The sequence below is a fragment of the Nestor notabilis genome, unplaced genomic scaffold, assembly GCF_000696875.1.
Source record: "Nestor notabilis isolate BGI_N333 unplaced genomic scaffold, ASM69687v1 scaffold16210, whole genome shotgun sequence".
NCBI classification, from domain to species: domain Eukaryota; kingdom Metazoa; phylum Chordata; class Aves; order Psittaciformes; family Psittacidae; genus Nestor; species Nestor notabilis.
This window is the reverse complement of record NW_009910851.1, coordinates 31,167-37,330: the sequence shown is the minus strand read 5'-3', so window position 1 is coordinate 37,330 and position 6,164 is coordinate 31,167. Positions and strand designations below refer to the sequence as shown.

Sequence of the window (6,164 nt, the reverse complement as noted above, 5' to 3'; positions counted from 1 at the left end):
AGTCAGCATTTATTTTTGATATGACTGATCAGGATGAGTGTGTTTACACTCATGGTAATTAATGAATATCTTATTTCGGCATGATTTAACAGAAATGCCAGTAGGTTCATGGCAAACACTTTTTATCATCCTCTTTATCTCTAGATATTAAATTAAGGCAGGTAATAGGCCAATACCATATTCTGGAATTCACAAAACCCACAGATCTGGATGAGACATACTACTAACATCCTTCTTTTTTTTTTTTTTTTTTCTTTCTTTCTTTCTTCTTTTTTTTAATTTTTTTTTTATTTTTTATTCCCTGAAATGTTTTGTTCAGTTTGTGGGTTTTCAGTACTTAAGAATCAAAACCAAAAGTCATAATTTGAGGGGTTTGAGACTTGGGGTTACTTTCTCTGCCCTCCTAAGACGACTGCAATATAACATGCTAACATTGCCATGACTCTTGCCAAGTGCTTGCATCCGTGTATTGCTCTGGGAGCAGCACTGCCCCATCTCTCTCTGACCAGTAGAGAGCAGGCTTGCAGCTACAGCTTTTTGCTTTCCATCTTGTCTCCAGCAACCTGTCACCTCTGCAGCTAACAATGCTTCTGCATTCTTTGTTGTTGTCAGTGTAATGTGTGTACCTTCACTCTTTTACTGATCAGTTCAGCCTCTAGAATTATGAAGTTAAAAAAAGAAAAAAAAATAAATGAACAGGCCAATACGTATGGATGTCTTCTGGTATTTCAGAAGTGTTGCAACAACTAAAATATTAAGAAAGTACAAATAAAATACGTATTTATTCTTACAGTTAAGTCCTAAATCTCATTTATTCTCTATGTATCAAAAATTAACTAATTCATTTTAAAAATAACTCCTGTTAAAGCGAAAGATTTGATGTTGGAAAGAAGACAACACTAGATTTAGAACAGTGATTGGACAATAACCAAGCAGACAAATATACCTCAAGTAGTTTTTTTATTTGTGAAGTCAAGGGTATATTCAGCAAAATTATTCTCAAATATAAATGAAATAAAGAATAAGGCTACTTATGATGTAAAGATTTACATAAACATTTCTTTAAAAAAAGGTTTGCTTTACATGTGTATTCATATAAATAATGTATAGGAATATCCAATACATGATATGTATGTACACATAGTGACAGTAAAGTGCATATTTGCAAAACCACATAGCATAGCAGATAGAGCAGGTAAAGTCATCTTTCACTGCTTCCACTGGCACTAAGAAGCTGCCTTATTTTCAGATACTTTTTGTCTTCTTCGAAATATAAGGAAAGCACACAGAAAATAGGTGAAATATGTAATCTCCATCTTTCTGTCTAATGGAGAATTATTTTTTCCAACTTCAGTCTGCTATGAAGCTTGGCATTTTGTTTCTTAGAGTGGGGGAGGGAGGAGTGGGGCTTTACTCTGCATCCATTAACAGCTAGGAGGAATGGAGGATGTCTTCAGCAAATCAGCATGCTTGCACTAGCAACGTTGTTCTGAAGAAACATATTGTATGCGCTCTTCCACTCTCTGTTTAGTCAGACCACTTATGCCAACCTTTTGAGAAGGTTTATGGTTGTAGGTGTGAGCCACTGACTCAAAGAGCAGCTAGCAATGCTTTGCAGCTTTAAGATCAACCTCTGTTCGAGCAGTGGCATTGGTGCGGCACCTTTCAGATCAACTCTTTCCAGCACTGTTTATTAACACATCTTGTAGCAGTACAACACAATGTTCAATTTGTCATTCAGACAAGCATGGAATACGAATGAGTCACTGCTGAATAGGAAACTTAATCAAATGCGCAAGCCAGACAGGTTGTGGTTGATGTGTAATGTGGTTTTAACTGATAAAGCGGTACAAGCTGTCACTGTGTTCTTTAATATTTTGACATGCCTCTGATCAGAGTACTTTGTGTTTGATCTTGCACTGGATCAGCAAACCCTGTTAGAGTTTAATACACAGGAGAACTAAAGTCAGCTTTAAAAAGTTTGCCACATAGGAGGTTGTGAAGGAAAGTTCATTTAAAAATTAGAGGGGCTGTGTTTCGTGTATAACATGTGTGATGTCATTTTGCCTTCCCCATCATCAGGGCATAAAAACAAGCATATATAGTGTGATGCTAAGCAAGGTACTAGCTTAAACTAGATGTTACATTGTGGATTTAACTAAAGGCTCTTTCAAATGGTATTAGTAATCATGTGCTAAGTGGGAAAAGCAGATCCAAGAAGCAAATCGTCTTTCTTCATCGGTTTAATAGAGCTGTCATAAATGCACACCTGGATCTGTGCCTGTGGAGTTTTTTGAAGTGATTAAAAGGTTAAAAAGATTAAAATAGTGGTTCAATTTGCTTAGGGGTGTTTACATTTTCTCTCTTGAGCAGCTCTGTTCAAGTCTTGATGCCACAGTACCAGCCTCCATTCTCTTCTCTCCCCAAGCCTCCCAAAATGACTGGAAGGTCTCTAAAGGTCACTTGCTGTTCCTGGAACAGACCAGGCCACAGCATTCTCAATGCCTTTGGCCACAAAATGGTAGTCTTTCCCACTCAGTAGCTGAAACACAAAGTTTGGGCTTGGCTTGCTATGGTTCTTTTTCCAGTTATCTCCCACACTCTCAGAGCTTGTTACTTAAACTTCCTATTTGATTGCCTTTGAAATGGACATATTCATCTTCTTTACAGGGTAAGCCAAATCTGTGGTTGGGGTGATGAGGTGCTGACAGCTAGGGAGAGAATCAAAGTGAGAATGCAGCCAAACAAAGTCATTCCTAGAGAGTCTGTTAGGCCCCCAAGAGAAGTTGTTGCTTGCTCTTGTGGGCAGAGTATTATACCTTCTCCTTCATAACTGTAGCAATGTCCATCTTAAAAAATGAGAATCAGTGGAATAAAAAGTCTATTAGAAGGTTGTCATCAAATTTAATTTCTCCGAGTATCTGGAATTACAATAATTTCTACCTTTGATATATCCATGGTTAGATGCAATAATTTGGTTTTGTGTCAACATTATCCGTTAACAACTGTTCACCTTCCTATCTGTCTGTTCTGCACTGTTTTATAAAGGGTAGTTTTAGTATGTCTCAGGTCTTATATTGATAAGCTCAGCTCTTTATTTCCTTCATAGCAGAAATACTCATATTTTTTTGACTACTTGAAGTTTGTGTAAGTTTGAATTCCTCTTCCAGAAGTATGTTCACCAAAATGACACAAATTGTTCCAGGTGAGATCTTACTAGTGCCCTATAGGACATCATTAAAATTACCCTTTTTCTTTTCTGGAAATCTTGAACTGAAATATATTTTTAAATTTCTTTTGTCTCTTTTCACAGCTATTCACAATCCACATTATTGGTTTGTGGCTGTCCTGTGTCAAACAGCTCTAGATTCTCTTATTATCTTCAGAACGTGAACTTCCATATTTGTAGAAGTTTTTATTGCTATCTTAAACATTGTAATCTTAAACTCCTTGAACTACTTCTTAAACTTATTGGATTCACTCTCTTTTTTCTGTGCAAGCCAATCCTATTTTGTATTTGCAGAGACTTCCAACTTCTGTTGTCACACAGATTAAATTTTCTCCTCTTATATTTTGTGCCATAGTCTTTTCATGAAGATATTAAACCAAGACTCATCCTTGATTAACTCAAGTAATAACATCCTACTAGCCCAGCAGTGCCTCTTTCAGTATAAGCCTGTTGTCTGCATTCCATTAGTCACTTCCCCATTAAACTCACTTTATCACTCGAATGATAAATTCTTCTGTTATAATCTTTCAGATGTTTACTGCAATACAGATAAATTAATTCAACCATGTTTTCCTTGGGGTAAAAATAAAAATCAATCATCTTTAAAAGAAGGTGCTCATCTGAGCTGGTTCACTTTGCCCATCTGATCTATAGCCTGGTAAATTAGCTTCTCTCTTGAAATGCTTAGGAAGGAGTTCCAATTTCACTGACATTACAAACTCCCAAAATAAGGGTTACTATTGCTTGCAGTTCTTAATTTATGAGAATTATTGCCATAAAGAAGCTTACTGTTGGCCAGGTCTGCAGCTGTGCCTGCCCCTTTTATCTAGTTAGTAGGAATTGTGTGTGGAGCGAGTAGCAGGTGGCCTTCCTTCCTGCCTCAAATAGGGGCCAGAGTGACAAATCATGGTGCAGTCAGAAGAGAGACAGCTAAAGATTCAAGCTCAAGAAAAAGAAATTGCATTTTTCTCCAAAGTGGCATACAGTTCAGCTTTCCCTTCTCCTGCTGGAGTAAACTGGAGTTCTGGCCCTTATGAATAGTGACCTTTTTTATTAGCAATGTATGTTTTTAACCATCTCTCTTTACCAAACCCATTAAATGCTGTAAGCTGACCCATTCCATTTTTCAGTCAATTATGTAGATTACAGAGGCATATCTGTAATAAACACAGGAAGTACAGCACTCAAACTTCTTAGAACTCCCTCTTCTGATGTTTCATAATGTTTCATTATTTGCTTGTTTGTTTCTATGCAGTATTACAAACTTTTCTTCAGTACCCCACTTCACTGTAGAAAACATGTTCTGTAAAACTTTGCCATAAACTGTTACAATTTTTGAAGCAAAGTTTATGTTCCTTATTGAGAGCAGTGCATTTTTTCTTCTTTTTTTTGGTCAAAACACAAAGCAAAAAGTTCTGGATTGTGCTACTGAACCCATAAAGAAAATGAAAATTAGATGTTAACTTTGCCTCCTCACTTTTTATTCTGCTTCTTGGAAATTCCCCTTCTGACACCCAGTGTTGCCCCAGAGTAACTCTTGAGTCAGTGAAGAAAACTCGGACTTTGCTCATTATCAAGCAGCAATTTCCAGCTGCAGAAATGTGGCCTTTTTTGATTGGGGTTAACAACATTTGTACAATGAGAGCTTTGTAAACAGGTAAACTTAAGTGCTTCTTGTTCCCTTTGTTTCCACCTCAGTCCATTAACTTTCTGTCTTGTCTTTCTTGGATGGCAGAAGTCCTGATCCAATTGAACTTTAATATGGAATAGTCCAATGCTGTTAAATGTGCCATATTCTTTCAGTATGTTCTTGATAATAACATGATCTCACATTATGCAATAAGCAGCTTTCCATCTGGGCTACAATAACATGGATTCAAACAACATGTAATCTGATGTTTTGGTTATCGCTCCTTCCTGGGATGTGTAGGTAAAGTTAAAAATTTAGCACACCTGAGTGTTTATGTATCTGTTGGTCATCTAGACTTTACCAAATCTTTCTGGCTTTCTTGAAGTTTTCATAATGGGATGATACATTAAGAAGACAGTAAAATAATCTCAAGCACAGAAGGAGTTCTCTGAACACAGAATCATAGAATCATAGAATAGTTAGAGTTGGAAAGGACCTTAAGATCATCTAGTTCCAGCCCCCCTGCCATGAGCAGGGACACCTTGCACTAAACTATGTCGCCCAAGGCTCTTTCCAACCTGGCCTTGAACACCGCCAGGGATGGGCTCCAACTTCCTTCGGCAACCCATTTCAGTGCCTCACCACCCTCACTGTAAAGAACTTCTTCCTTATATCTAATCTAAACTTCCCCTGTTTAAGTTTAAACCCATTACCCCTTGCCCTACCACTGCAGTCCCTAACGAAGAGTTCCTCCCCAACATCCTTATAGGACCCTTTCAGATACTGGAAGACTGCTATGAGGTCTCCACGCAGTCTTCTCCAGGCTGAACAGCCCCAACTTTCTCAGCCTGTCACCAAGCATGGCATAGCTTTGAAGATGGTATTTTGGGTTTTGTGTGCTTCCTTATGCAGATTCAGATTTATCTGGGAGAAAGGATCAAAAGAACAAAGGGAATGCAAAAGACACTTAAGGAACCATCACCCCCGCCTTGCTTTACAGGGGAGCATTTGACCTTAGCCAACAAACCTGATGTTCCAGACCTTCAAGTTGAGACTAAATCATCCTTATGAGCAGTCTTCTCTCTTAAACCTTTGCGAACTGTAGATTTCTGGGGCCTTCATAGTTATAACAGCCACATGGATGTATTATAGCAACATGTCTAAGACAAAATTAATGACCTAATGTCTTAATGAAAGACTTTTGAAGCAAATTACTTGAAGGTTCTAAGTTCTTCAGTTTTTGGCTAGTGCTAAAATACAGTTAATGCCATTTAATTAACACACTAAGGCCATAAGATTTTGACT

At 37.6% G+C, this 6,164-nt stretch overlaps 1 protein-coding gene across 1 annotated transcript in view; it reads left to right on the top strand.

The window, feature by feature from the left end:
• LOC104403706 (nesprin-1-like) overlaps positions 1–6,164 on the top strand; it is a gene marked incomplete at its 5' end in the record, with an annotated part of 103,455 nt that overhangs the window by 95,718 nt on the left and 1,573 nt on the right. The gene's annotated exons all lie outside the window — the stretch shown is intronic.